General features: G+C 37.9%; 1 protein-coding gene across 2 annotated transcripts in view; it reads left to right on the forward strand.

Moving 5' to 3' along the window:
• ZNRF2 (zinc and ring finger 2) overlaps positions 1 to 11,127 on the forward strand; it is a 188,212-nt gene extending 177,085 nt beyond the window's left edge. For both annotated transcript variants that reach the window (XR_003854562.1, XM_029589363.1), the window contains exon 5: positions 1,539 to 11,127. The gene's annotated coding sequence lies outside the window, so the exon portion shown is untranslated. The remainder of the gene's footprint in view (positions 1 to 1,538) is intronic.
• Positions 11,128 to 15,878: the final 4,751 nt, after the last annotated feature.

Consider the following 15,878-nt stretch of genomic DNA (forward strand, 5'->3'; position numbering starts at 1 on the left):
AATCTCTACATTTGTGGGCATCCTCCATGTCTTTGCTGGTATTCCTGCTGATATACGCCAGGAAGATGTGAGCAGTGTCAAGCACATGAGCCAATCCTTAAACCCAGCTCAAGACATCTGCATATTCATTGAGTTTCCTGAAAGCCCTACGAGCTGTAGAGTCACCAGGACAGATTTGGGAAGTCTTGCCATATATCTCACTGTTCTCAACATAGCTGGTTTATTTGTTTTGCTTTTGCTCTTGTTCTTTTTTCTAGGTTTCTCTTGTTTGTCCAAAGCAAATTCATTTCTTAGTTTTTTTAATTTGTGGGCATTCTTTTTATAATAGAAGTACTCTTTGCTTTAAAAAAAAAATCTTTATTTTGTTCACTTTTCAGCTTTTTGTCCTCTTCTCGTACTTTATGTATAGCTTGGGAGGGCAGAGGTAGTAACCAGCTCATAAATATACCTTGCTTTACTTATGAGATTAATGGTTGGGCAGAAGCTTCCAAATCTTCAAATCCTTAATTTGCGACAGGACTGAAGTTAAAATCAGAATTCACATCATATTTGTTCTGATTGCAGATGTGGTATTTTTTTTAGCTTATGCTCCAAAGGGAAGGAACACTTATGAGATTGCTGTCTGTGTATCAATATAGCCCCCTGTAAATAATTTTTGTGCTTGGTGTCCTATCCACATTACATTTTCAGGACATGTAGGAGGATGTCAGGTTTCTGACAGGGGTAGTTAGGTGTTTGTTTTTTTGTGGGGGGGTTTTCTCCCAGATGATGCATATCTGCATAAGCACATATCCTGAAAAGTAAGTTCATAATATTTAGTTACTGTGCTGCATTATTACCTTCCAACCCAGAGGTTTCCAGATCTCTGTATTGGAAGATAATCTTATAGCACAGAAAGACACTCTCAAAGATCTTGAAGCCAGTCTGGTTTTCTGGATATTTACAATTCATATGTGTGAGAGATTTGCATGTACTTCCTCTTGTATGCATATTTATTTCAATCATATTCACTTGGATATCGTGAAAATCCAACTGGCTGTGGGATCCTGGAGCACAGGTTTGAACACAGGCTAGAATAATGGTTCCCAGACCTTGCTTTCAGCAGTTATCATTGCCACATGAGTCTTCTGAAATTAAATGGATGATCTGTTTAGCATTTTGACTCTGGTCTAAGGCTGCTGAGCTTTGGCTTCCTATTGACTTTGTGACTGCCATTTAGTTTTCCAGTCTTGTGCATGTTCTTGTTTCATGGGGTTATGATTCATCTTCTTGGTTGCAGAATAAGGCACAGTAAGTGAATAGCAATAGCAGGGAGAGATACTTGTCATATTTTATAGAGTGGTCACCATGGCCTGTTACATCTCAGAATACTGAAATATTCTTTTATAGGTTATTTTACAGGTTTATGCAGCTTCCCCAGTGTACTTCATGAGAAAGTGTTAAAACCTATATATGGCGTTATGAATAACAAAAACAAGGAAATTAACTTGCCTGTCTTTTATTCAGTTTTTTTTTAAACAATTGTCTTTCTGTTCTAGGTTTTCTTACTGTATTAATGCTGAATGTTATACTGGGAGCCCTAGGAGATACACAATTCCCTCTGAAGACAAATACAAGAGAATACCCAGCCTAAGATTGGAGTTCCTATGGAACTGGAATCTGCAGACACGGACAGAATCAAGTTGATTGAATCTCCCTGGCCAGGCTGGCTGCTTGCCTCAGTGTGCCAAACACAGGGACTGAAGAAACTGCTGCGCATACTGTAAAAATTGTCTCTCTCCCCTTCCATAGTTCTAGTTGATGAACATTTTCTATTTAAGGCCAAAGTTAAATCATTTCTTAGTATAAATACTTTTTGTATTAAGTTGTATGCTGCTGGAGGCAGATTGTGGTTGTTCTTCCCTCTCCACCCCCAAAGCAGACAAATTTAATTCTTTAAAACATGACACACAACACAAACAGATGACACTTTTTTGAGCAAAAAGGTTTCCCACTCCTAATTTGAAAATAAAGCAAGTCACATCAAGAAGGATAAACCAACAGTGTAACTATATTTTCCAAAATGCAGACTCTCCTCAGAGTGTGGTTTTTCAAAGGAAAAAAAGTATAAAGGTAAATTTACTCGCCTTGCATGATTAAACTGAATAAAAAAATTTATTTTTAACAAAATGTTACGGTATGTCAAAATGCAACCCAAAGAAGAAAATTAAGGCAGACAGCAAATTAACATGCTTCTCTCTAAGATTAATGAACTCTGCATATACATGTGAATTCTATTTCAATACACTTCTTGTCCTTGCAGGGGGAAGAAGCAGGAGGAGAGGGGTTTAAATGTTGTGAAGAATAAATGCAGCAAAGTATAATCTTGCAGCTATGCAATATTTTATTTTTGGGGGAAATAAGAATTATCACTTTTAAGTGCTGCCAGTTAAGGTAATTTTATTTAAACGGGTATTTTTTTTAACTGAAGATTTTGTAATCTGTTTTGTTTAGATTGCTGTTTAGAAGCTTTCAAATGTGGATGACAGCCACATTGAGGTGTTTCCATGACATTCCATGACTTTGTAAAGTTATGGGAAAAGGAAAGGCACCAACATTAATTTTGACAAGCTTGTAAAAGGATTTTCCAATAAATTAGCTTATTTTTCTCTAGCCAATAATTTGCATTTAATTTTCTAATGCAGGGCATTTGTTGATTCCTATTTGATACATAGGTTCCCCTCACCTAACAGATATATCTTTTTGTAATTTATTGATATAGTTTTATTTAAATATATATTTACAGTTCCACAGTATCCCACAGAGGGTTAAAAATTGGTTTATTTAAAATATTTAAGCCATTTCTTGTTAGTGCTAAGAATTACCTTAACATATTGACAGTTTTAGCAAATTAAAGCACATACTGGGACTGAAAATATAATTTGTCACTGTACAGTCATGTGCTCTGCTGCCTTTACTTAAAACAGTACTGCCACAAGAATCTTAAGTGGATTATCAAATTTGTGTTTTTTTGCCTATAAAGACTCAGTTCAGGGAAAAAAAATTAAATTGAACCTTACACTGTCACTTTTTATAGCTTCTGTTTGTCCATAATTTGTGAATTCTGAGCCCTCTGCATAATACTGGGTTTTGACCACTGCATTATACATGCTATTGGATCACATCATTGTGTATCTTTGGTGGGGGGTTTTTCTTTTTAACACAGCCACAAACATTGATTGCTTTGACTAGCCTTCCCTTGTCTCAAACATTATTTAAAGGAATTGATCTTTGTTGAGTGTATCCTATTTAGTGCTACCACCAGATAAAAAACACAGACAGACAAGATGGTGATGCACAGCTTCTCCCTGTGCATTACAACCTGGATTTTCCATGGAAAATCATGGTCTTTTTCAGTGTTGCTGATTCAGTGTTGGCATGCCCCTAAGCCAAAAGTAAACAATTCTGCTAGTGGCAGAGGGAAGCATTATAGGAGTTATAAAACACATGTAAACATTTTATTGAACTGATTCACCAATACTGGTGCTTCCCAGGCATGTATGTTTATATCTTTTTTAAGAGAAAAGGAGACTATGAAAGTGATGCAGCTGCTTAAAATCTTCTTTGCAAGGGCAATTTTAAAACTGTGGACCAGCAAAGGAACTGGAGCTATGGTAAGGCTGAATTTTTATAGGGAATTTGCTGACCTGTTAGGGTCTCTAATAGTATTATCCTCATGTTTATCTCCTTGGGATACTCTTGCTTCTATGCTTGGGCAAATAAGAGCACAGGTGTGAGCAAGTGCAGCCCCTCAAGGTTTTTACTTCAGGGTTTTCTGTGTGACACATGTTAAAGCATTCCACGATACTGTGACATGCCTTTTGCTATGCAGTAGAGAAGAAATAGCCAGAAAAGTTCATTATGGCAACTGATATTACAGTTCTGTTGGTGTTCTTAGAAGCAAAGAATTTCTTTCATAGACAAGCAGGTCTACTACTAGCCACACTGCACAGATGTGTAAAACATGTTCTCCCAGAGCTCAGAAAGACAAATAGTCTTTCTGAGCAGGTATGGATGTTGCTGCACAGTTACTGTTTCATGAGTTCCCTCGGTCCTTCCTTCTGCTGAAGCCAAAGTATACATTGCTCTCTTAACCCAAATTTAGCCACTTTTCAGGTTAACATTTTTTTTCTTAGGTTCTTATTCCATCTTTTTTTTTCCTTGCTTACAAGTTCCTCAAACAAAAAAAAAATTTCTTAGTTAGCTCATCCTTCTTAGTTTTATTTATTTTCATTTTTCACTGTTTGATAAAAAAAAAAAAAAAACCTTCATAAGATACAAAAAGTGTGTATACAAGATGTCAGACTTAGACTGCAAAGAGGTTTGTTTGCTGTCTTGGACCGGACCAGGCTATGTTGAATTGTGCAGCTTACATTCATATGTCCCCTCAGGCACTCTCCTTCAGAAGCCACCTCTGTCTAAGGAACCTATACATTTCTCATTTAGACTCCTTTTCATCTTATAAAAGAGACAAAAAGAAAAGAGATGATCCTTTATGCTAAAGCATTCCAGCACAGACACGAAGAAGCACTGTGCTGATACTTCCTAGGTGTCAAATGTACTTGGCATAGATAAATTCTCAGCACAATTAATGTCACATGCCTCAGCACCAATTCATAGCTATGTAGAAAAATTAGCAGTGTTCTCTCCTGACACTTCAAATTATGGAGATAAACCTTCAAAATGTCAACTCTTACTACCTTCCCCCAAATAAGGATTCTCCACCAATTTTGTTACCAGAATTGGACACTTGTTATGATGCTACCTGTTAGATAAGCAAGCCTCACTTTCATTAAAAAAAAAAAAAAAAAAAGTTCTAATTTATACATCTTAGTATAAATTAGGAACCAGTGCTAGAAGATTTTTAAAATTGGAATCCCAGTCTATTCATGTTAAACAAAAGCAGGAGATAATGCCAAAAAAAAAAAAAATCAGTTCCACTTCATCAAGAATCAGATTATATCCACAGGATGCTCCAATTGTCCGCTTTGACTTTCAAGAAGATTAGCAATCTTCTTGTGGTTCCCTTTCCTTCTACTTTCTAGACAAATATACACGTTTGCCTTCAGATCCTTCCCCAGAACTGGCAATTAGTACTCCACGAGATGTTGCTTATCCAGTCTGTCTCCAAAAGCTGGAAGCTTCTATCTCTTGCATAATGGTAAAGCAGAATGAACCTAGAGAGAATGTTTTTGTTCTGATATACTCCCTGGTCCTCCACTGGCCTAAAGCACTTTGCAGCAGCAGTTGGAAGTTCTGCTTTCAGAAATGCAAACGTCTAGCAGCCAAAGTAACACAACCAATACCAGACTTAGAAAAGAAATCGTGTTTCTATTCCAGATGCTCTCTCATCACAAATAAAAGGGGAGGTCTATGACCTATTTTAGATCTCAGAAAATTAAATACCTGGAAAAAAAAATTCAGAATAGTCTTGCTGGAAATCATTCTTAAATCAGGTCAATGGCTTGTTAAATATTCCAAATTTGAAAGATGCCTACTTCCACATTGCTCTTAATCACAGGAGATCTCAAGTTCAAGGTAAGAGAAGAACATGATCAATTCTGAATGCTTCCCTTTCCCCTAGCAGCAGCACTGAGAGTATTCACCACATATCTGTTTATTTACTTATTTAAAATACTTTTATACTGTTCTATCAATTCTAAGCAGTTAACATGACAACAATCATAAAATCAGAAAGACTAAAATCAAAATAAATTTCATTCAAAACAATACCAGTAAAGCAACCCACAGCTTTTCACAAAAGTTCAACATAAAACATAGTAAGACATAAATGGATAAACCAAACATAAAGCTTGGATAAAATAAAACAAGCTAATAAAATATATACATAACTGCTCTCACCACACAACCTATTATAAAAACAGAGTGGCCTGCTCATGGTCCACAACAGTTTAGTTGGGCAATGCTCTTCAAATAAACAACTTAGATCATTTGTGACCACTGCCCAGGCATAAGTGAAGATGGTGTCCATTGTTCCCCAATAAATATAACTATCTTACCTCCACTAAAACAACACAAATAAGTTTAAAAACAAACATCACTAAAAGAATAAACAAATGTGCCTTTAGTTATTTCCTAAAAGTCAAAGTATCTAAAAGTTTCAAATCCTCTTGTAATGTATTCCAGAATACAGGATCAGCAACAGTAAATGTTTGTTCATGGGACTCAGCAAGTCTCACATGCTTTATATAAACTGTGAGGAAGGACACACAGTGCACAGAGTGATACACTGAATTAAACCAGCAGGGTACAAAAGCAAATTTTAAATTGAACTCACATTATCAGACGCCAATGCAGTTTCTTCAGAATTAGGGATATGTGTTCAAGTAATGAAATTCTAGACACAAGGTGAGCAACTGCATTTTATATAATCTGCAATAATCTAATTGTATTTAGTAGTAATTCCAGAACACGCATTAAAATAATCTAGCAGAGAAATGACAAGTGCCTCAATAACAGCTTCAAAATCATTAGAACTAAGAAAAGGCTTCCAGTTGTGTAACAGAGCTTAAAGAAAGAGCTTCTAATTACTAATTTAACATGCAGATGCAGTGATAGGGCATAATCCATTAAAATTCCTAGATTGTGAACTTGTCCCTTAATAGGAATTTGTAGTCAGTCAAAAAGATACGATTTGGGGCACCCCTGTTCTTGGAAAGCACTTAAGTAAAATGATCTCCATATTACTCAGATTTAGAACAAGCCGGTTATAAAATAACCAATACTTGATCTCGGATAGGTAGCCAGCTATCTTCATCGGAGCATCCTCAGGCACCAGAGCAATAAGAAGGTAAACTTCACTAAGACTTGGCGTAGAGGGTAACTATAGATGTTAAACAGCATGGCAAAGAGTGTGGTATGAAGATAAAATAACACAGAGGCAACATTTCCTAAAATTACCCACTGATAATCCTCAAGATATGAAGAAAACCAAGCCACAACAATAGAAAATATACCCATTAGCGAAAGTCTATCAAGTAAAATGATTTAATGTGTCAAAAACTGATTTATTGAAAAGGACCAGAGAAATCCCAGTACTGGAATCAAATCCATGACATGTCAAAATGTGATAATAGAAGGGTCTTTGTGTTAGGCAAGGCACAGAATTGTTATTGAGAACTGTCAAGAATATTCTTGTTAATAAAAGTCTGTAACTGGCTTCAAACAACTTTCCCTAAAATTTATGGCAAAGGTAGTGAAGATTATGGGATGATGATTACTGGGGTTACTAGCATCCAAAGCTGAGGACTTTTAAGTGGATGCACAGATGCGGTTTTAAGAGGACCAGATACATGGCCTTCTCACAAAGCACCATTTATTAAATTAGTAAAAAAAATCAGAAATATCTGTACACATAACTTTTATTATGGCATTTGAACAAATATTTAATGGGCAAATATTGTCTTTCAATTTACTGATTATATTACCAACCTCCATACCAGTTGTAGGCTCAAAGGCTGCCCAAGGATGAGGATTGTCCCAACAGGGAATCAAACAGGAAGTAGAAAAACTTAAGGCCTGATTGATTAAATATGGCTGCACACAGAAGGAAAAATAATATTCTAGTATTCCTGAATTTGGACAACTAATTTATCTCACATAGGAGCTCAAGGGAGGCAAAGGCAGCCACTGTCTTCACCCTTTAAACTCTCCAATTAGTAGGCTTCATTATAAGCTTCCAAAAATTAATCCTTCAACCAACCCAGCAGTTGGAATTCATAGGAGCATCATTACATATGATAAGGAATGTTTTTCTATCTCCCTGCAGAGAAGACTCATCCACATTATTCAATTCTTATTCCAAAGGTTGATTTCAGCCAGACATTTCATAAATAGGCAAGGTCACATGGCAGCAAGTGTTTGTCATACCTTTTAGCTCATCTATGCATGAGACAGCCTCAGTGGTATTTTAAACTCCATTGGAATCACAGTACACAATTGTTAATTCACAAGATACGCATGCCAACAATTACCCACTCGGCCAGACCAGTAAATCTTCTCTATCTCCCTTGAATTCAGCAAACAATGGATGCTTCCCCATGAGGATGGGGAGCACATGTCAATTCAAACTCCTCTTAAGGAATTTAAACCACTCAAGAATAAATGTTCTACATCAGTCTGCTTCCACTGAGAGCAATTTTCAATGCCTTGAGTTTTTGAATGAAGGACAAAGGAAAAAGTGGTTCAAATCCAAACAGACAATCAGGAAGCCATCTACTCCATAAACAAGATGGAGCAGGTTCTGTGAAACTTTGACAAGAGGCTTAAAACATTTGTAACTGGGCAGTATTTTAGACTATATTACTACCAATTATCTTCTGGAAGAGGCAATTGGCAAACTCCCTGAGTTATCTTCAACAACACAAATGGACACCTACACGGCAGAACAGCTTTTTCAAAAGCAGGGAACTCTGATAGACCTCTCTGCAGCTTCAAGCAGTTACAAGATTCACCCATGTTGTTCCAAAACACTAGCACCAGATTACCTGTCCAGAGATGCTTTTTTCATGTTATGAAATCGAGGTCTGTATGGGTTCCCTGAAATTCCACTTATATCGAAAGTGCTTATTGAAGTAAAGAGAGACTCAATGTGAATCTAATAACTCCTTAATGGCCATATCAGATATGGTTTCCATAGCTCCAACATCTAGCAGTTGCTCAACATATGTGATTAAGATTGGAAATATTCTTAATTTTATAACACAACTGATCCCTTAGGCACCCCAGTCTCCCATCTCTTGTTCATGAAGCTTGGATGGTGAAAATGCAATAATAGAAGAAATGGAACTGTCTATAGATCTCCAACAAATTAGATTCATATTAAGAAAACCTTCTACAGGAAGGTCATATGATTTTAAATGGAAAATTATTTTCCATTTCTTGTGCAGCAAGTTGAGATGCTCCGTTCCTCTCTTCTTCTCATCCTACAATATTAGATATTTCCAACTCTGGTTTAAAGACCACATCTGTGAGTTCATTTAACTGCTAAAGCAGCATATCAATATCCTAAGGGCACCCCAGTATCTCAACATCCTCTAGTAACCAGATTAATGAAGGGCCTTCAATATTTACATCAACCTGTAAGAAATCCTCGGCCTGGAAGACCTGCCAGTCAAGAGAGCAATTTTGGCCAGGCAATGCTTAAAAGTTTATTCTACTAAATTCCTTCAACTCTCCCTCTATGGTGACATTCAGGTTAATGCTAAATGAATAAAAGAATTCTTACTGCAATCCTAAGCTTGGGTGTCCCCACTTGGCTGGCTGACATTGGTCTTGTTTGTCCACGGAGAAAGCAAAGTTGCTTACCTGTGACAGATGTTCTCCTTAGACAGCAGGACCATTCAGCCACACAATTCCAGCCTCCTACCTGTAGAGTTGAAGATTAGTTTGACAAACTGAGGGAGTTTGAATGCAAGTGGGCTGGGCAGGAACACCCTACAAACTCAGACTTCTAGTTCTTTCTGACCTCTGGAGGAGCATGTGTTATGCATTAGTGCCATCAGCTGACATCATCCTACTTGTGTGGCTGAATTGCCCTGCTATCTGCAGAGTACACCTGTTACTGGTAAGCAATTTTGCTTTCTGCTACATCATCTCACCCAAATGAAAGCCATAATTATCTTGCCATTGGGCAGTAGCTACCCTGCCCAATACTGCTGGAGTTGGTTACTGCAGTTGTAGTATTTTACCAATGGTGACATTTTACCAATGGTGACATTTTTCTCCTGTTTGCTTGGTTACTTTCATCTTCTGGAAGTAGTTGCTAATGGACTTCATATTCTTACTTTCATGGCAAAGTTCATCCCCTCCTCAAAAAACACATACCCCCAACCCCCTATATTAAACTGTGTGGCTTTAGTTGGTGTAACAAATTCTTGTACAGTTTAAACGTCTGTTGATGGGTATTTATACTGCAAAGCTATACCAATAATCTATGTATGGTGTTATATAGGGCAGTGTTTAAAATTGAATCTTTTTACAACCTACTCTGTTTCATATTTGAGTTGCCTTTGATGCTTTCGATTGAATAATTCACTTCGGTTGGAAATGAGTTAGAAGAGCCACAGGCTCGTTTGAAATCAGAGTGGGAGCAATATCTCTAGGTAGTGGAGAATGGAGGAGGATTGTGGGACTGAACTTGCAGCAGTGGACATGCCTGAATGGAGAGTGCAGGCTCTTAATGATGCTGCAGCACTGTTTAGAAAATTTGGCAATAGAACTGAACAATGGAGAGAAGGGAGCAACCAAGAAAATATTTTTTAAAAATACTAATTAAAACAATAATGGGTACTACTGTACGTCTATCTGGTTTCTGAAGAGAAATACATTTCTGACTGCTCCTTTATGCCCACTTCCACTGTTAATCTGATGGTGTGCTGATCATTATAAACCAGTGTGAGTCCAGCAGAAACCTATGAAGTGTAACCTTTGGACTTGGTGATTTTTATTATAAGCACTAAAATCTAAAATAAATGTATACTTTCACAGAAATTTTAAAAAATCTTTGCAGAAAAAGAAACTTAAGAATTGATAATGTGAGGCATCAAAACAATATAGCAGATACTGCTGCTTTAAACAATCACGGCTGCTCCTCCTCCTTTCCATGTCTTCTTACCAGCACTGCTGCAATACGTGCATCCTACCAATAGAGGGCATACAGGCCATCTGAATGTTAGCGTACATTCCAAAATTATAGTTTTAGTATTTAAAATAAATAAAATAACTGTTTATTCAGTGACCCACAATGTAAACAGTTTTGCTGCTTGCATCTTACTCTGAATCTTCACAGGTATTATTTATGCTTTTTAGTTCAAACTACTGACAATTGAATGTCAAGACTATGAAAATCAAGCTCGGCAGTTTTTAGTTATATAATTAAACCTGTAATGCTTTTATAAGCTTATGTTTGTTTAAAATCTTTCCTATGTTTTTAAGTAGTAGGACTCCATACATGCACACATAGAAAAGCAATAAATTAATGTTTTGTGTGCAACACCCTATGCCTGTAAAATGTTAATTGCCAATTTTAATTTCTTCTGATTAAATTATTTTTTATCCTGCATCTGCCATAACAGTCTTGCCTATGTGTATATGAGTAAAACTGAATTTATTTAAATATATTGTTTCCTCAAGGGAGGATTTTTATATATTAGGAATAATGTGCTTTGTTAGAATCCTAATATAGCTTTTGCCATAGTAAATTTTCTCCCATTTACATGCGTGGGGCAGAACTGTATGTAGATCATCCTGGTAATATACTTGACAGCAGAAAATGCCTGTCCAGTCTGCCCATTTATTTCTGTTTACACTACCAAGGAAATATCCTAGCTTCCAGCTGTTAAGCGTGACCGCCCATAGGATATGAGTTTTTGCTGTCTTCATTGTGCTCTACCTAACTGGATCATTCGGCATGTGACATCCCTCTTTAAGTTCAGCCCCTGTACCTCTCCCCTCCCACATCTATCCACAAGGTCCCACAATAATCCAAACATCTGGTCTCCTAGGTCTCCCCAGGCCTTTCCTGATGGCACTCGCTGCTGCTGCCACCATCACTACCAATGTTCAATGCAAGGATTATGTAGCTTGCCAGCCAGTTCCAGCTTTGTGACTGCATTTCTGCTAGGGAAGGGGTGGCCAACTCTAGTCCTCAAGAGCCACAAACAGGTTTAGTGTTCAGGATATCCCCAATGCATAGGCGTAAGACAGATTTGCATGCAGTGCCTCCATTTTATGCATTTCTATCACATGCATATTCACTATGGATATCCTGAAACCCAAGTCTGTTTGTGGCTTCGAAGGACTGGAGTTGGCCACCCCTGTGCTAAGATGAGCGGAAAACAGTTTTGTTACCATGTTAGTCTATTTAACAGTTAAAATGATGGTCATCAAAATGAGCTGTAACATGATACCTTTTTATTGGGCTTAATCCATTTGTAACTAGTTTTCCAGGGCTTCCCAAATCTTCCCTGGGGCTCCCACAGCAAGTCTGGTTTTCAGGATATCTCCAGTGAATATGCATGAGAAATTTGCATATACTGATTTCCTGGTATGCATATTCATTGTGGATATCCTGGGATATCCACAATGAATATGCATGAGATCAATTTACATATACTGAGTCTCCATGGTATGCAAATTTATCTTGTGCATATTCATTGTGGATATCCTGAAAACCTGACTGGCTGTGGGGTCCCCAGGACAGGTTTGGGAAGCCCTGGAATAGAATAATGGTGGTTGACTTACAGCATCTATGGGGAGAATTCTGGGCTAAAAAAAAAAAAAATTCTTCATATTTGTGAAACAGTAAAATTATGTAATTTAAACCACCGTTCTACCTATCCAACCTCCCTCTGTTCCCTATCCCCTCCCATTACACTACTTACTATCCCTCTGCCAGACTGTCAATCAGGATGAAACTGTTACTTTGATTTTTCCTGGGATCAGTGCTTACTACTGCTTCTCCCAGCCTCTGTGAACTGCTGCTGTTGCCTGCGTACTGCTGCAATGGTACTGCAGCCTGCGTTCTGCAGGGGAGGGGAATTGTTCCAGTGGTGCAGTATTTCACATTGGACAAGCAGGATTAAGGCTTGGCGGTGGTTGATGTATTTGCTCAAAACCATATACGGAGAGTGTCAGGTCATTTAGCTAGAAGCCTAGAAAGTTTGCAGAGGTGCAGTACTCATGGCAGGAAACAAGACTCAATGAAGTACCCTCATTTTTTCATCTGAGGAACAGATAGGAATGTGCAGCAGCGGTTCCTCGACTCATAAGTTTTCTCTTATTTTTTTCTTTAGAAGAAAATAAGGGAGAAACCTTTTCCTTTAATATTTTGTAAAAAAAAAAAAAAAATGTTTCAAATTGTTTTAATATGAGTGGGTCCCTAGCTCTAGCTGAGAAAAAGACTTCATGTTTCTAACGGTGCTCAGCCTGTAATTAAAGTGGAGACATTTTTAGGCACTGTATTTTTGTTGTACGTGTTGATTGGTTATGTACATTTTGCGATGGAAGAGAACATGGTGATGTGTGCATTTCCTCAATAAAAATTTAATTATTAAAAAAAAAATGTTCCTCACAAGCATACACAATATATTCACTGTCTGGGGATAGACCATAATGCTGTGATTTCAGTGTGCTCATAAGGACTGCTAAACAGCAAAGGTTCACCTACAAAAACTTCACAACGGTTTTTTACTCACCTTGTCAAATCACTTGCATATGCAGAAGGCAACCAAAGGTTTGAGTAATGTCCTGGATGTCCTGCTGCTACTTAAACCTTTACATGGCCAAGATAGGAATTCTAGTTCTCTTACCCTCTTTTTGACTCTGGATGGTACTCTCATCCTCTCCTTCAGGCCATAACCTTGGATGTCATCTTTGATACGACTGCTACAGTTTGTCATTTCTTCTGCTATAGCCTTGCTAAAATCCATCCCTTCCTTTCTGAGCATGCAACCACAACACTCATCCTCTCTTATCACCTTCCACTTTGATTACTGCTATTTGCTGTTTGGTGAGCCTATCTCTGAACCATCTTTCTCCACTGCAAATTATTAAAAATATAGCTGCATGACTTACCTATCGTAAGTAGTAACTCTTTAAGTTACTACATTGGCTCCCTCTCTACTTCCACATACAGTTCAAGTGTCTGTTTCAATGCATTCATGCTGTAGCTCACCTCTTTCTACCTACATCCTTCCTTGCAAATTCTTCATGGGGCAAGTTGTTCTTATCTGTACCCAATACCACCATCACCTCCCAAAGCCATCCTTTCCAACTTGCTGTGCCTTATGCCTTATACAGACTTCCTGAGTTTGATGTGTCTTGTGCCCTCTCTAGCTGTATTTAAATCCAGTTTAAAAACTCACTTTTTTAAAGCTGCTTTTAAATTCTAGGCAGTTCTCTGCAATAAATATTCTTCCCATAGACTCATGTTTGTTATGTTATGTAGTTTGTCTTGAGTAGATTATAAGCTCCAGGAAGCAGAGGTCTCTTATGTGTATCTGTACAATGCTGCCTATGTTTAGCAGCACATTAGAAATTATAAATAGTAAAGTACAATAAAGCTGAAGGACATTTGATCTATAATCATTTTCATACCTTAGCAGGTAAAATTGAGAACTGCAGTGTCTGAGCAAGGTGCCTACATCTTGGTTTACTCATTTCAGCTTACCTTACTTGGCTGCTGCACCTGGGGATGAGGTTCAGGAGGTTTACTCTCCAAAAAATACAAAAGATTTGGCTGGAGTATATGGCACCTGTATTAGAGGACAGAGGCTGTCATCCTGGAAGTCTGCCTTCCTAAGACCAGATAAGAATGTGCTATTGACGCCTTGGAGTTCCACCATTGCCAATGTCCTCCAGATCTCTGGCACATTGGTAGACAGGAAGACACTGTATAAAATGTAGCTGTTCCACATCAGTTAGCAGTGATAGTCTATGAAAAAGACCTAGAATGTTTGTTACCTGTTACAGCTTTCATCTAAATTCAGGTATGGTCTATGGTGAACTCCTGTAAGGAGACCCATTCCTTACTGGTGTATGCACCCCATCCCAGACCTCTTGCTGGCCTTTATTCAAAGATGTCTCAGGTCTTGGGACCTTCAGGAGGAAGCAGAACCTAAAGCTTCACATTCTAGCCATCTTCTAATACTATAATATTACTAAGGACACAATGATCATGCCATTCCACCAAATTCTTAAGAAATTACAATTTAAAATTTGTGAGGTGTCACTTTCTTCCCAACTGGTAGGGAGGAGGGTGGATGCAAAGTATAAAGTCAAATCGATGCTGGGGATTGAGAATATTTAGCTACCTCAACTCCAAAAAGGTAAAGGAATCAAGAAGCTGTAGGTTCATAATAAGAAACTATTCCACTACATCACACTATTGGCATGCATATCTTCTTTTCAGCTGCTAATGGTACAGTGTTTACACACTTCTGGAGAATACACAGGAGAAACTCCAGGAGGTTTCTGAGTTTCTTTCAGATACCAAATGCCATGACATCCTTATTCTAAAGTCTGAGGGCAAGAAATATGGCAACTACCTTTTGTTAGCAATATATGACAAATTTGATATGGTTACCAATTCACCCTACTTCGGTGACAGTCTGGGGCTAAGGTCAAAGATCATTGTACAATGTTTCAAACCTTATCCACTGCCAGATAGGAGCAACAGCAGCCTGCAAAGCAGTTTCATCTTCATTCCCAGACGGGATACATTTTTACCAATATGAGTGTGATAACAGTGCCTTTTTAATCAAGCACAACTTCGCAATGCTGCATGATTGCAAGCCAAAAAGACTAGACTTGAACCCTCAGACAAAAAAACATCTTTATGATGCTCTACAAAATCTATAGCCTGTTTCCCCATCTTGGCGAGGTGCCCAGTGGATGGCAGAGAAATATACTTTGCCCATTGGTGGGCCCAGATAATATCAAACATATGGGTCTTTTGCATGGCAAAGCAGAAATACAGACCAAGATTCAAAGAAGCCCGGTTAAGCAAACCTCCAAGGCAAGGAGGTGGGTCCAACAGGAGCAAGAGGTCTTTATAATGGAAATCTCTGCTTTACTCAGTGAAAGACTATAGAGTTAGTGCTACTTGGGGAAAAAGGGTCAGGGTTCTTCTCCAGATAATTCCTGAGCCTGACGATGTCTGAAAACTTGCATCCCATTCTAGACCGCAGAGCCCTGAATTAATTCTAGTACAAGGAAAAATCCAAAATTATAACACTTCCCAGGATTTTATCCTTCTAGTTATGTTTTCTAGAGTTGAAGGATGCTCATACGCACATCCTGATTCATCCCGATCAAAG

The sequence above is a fragment of the Rhinatrema bivittatum genome, chromosome 2 (genome assembly GCF_901001135.1).
Source record: "Rhinatrema bivittatum chromosome 2, aRhiBiv1.1, whole genome shotgun sequence".
Lineage (NCBI taxonomy): Eukaryota > Metazoa > Chordata > Amphibia > Gymnophiona > Rhinatrematidae > Rhinatrema > Rhinatrema bivittatum.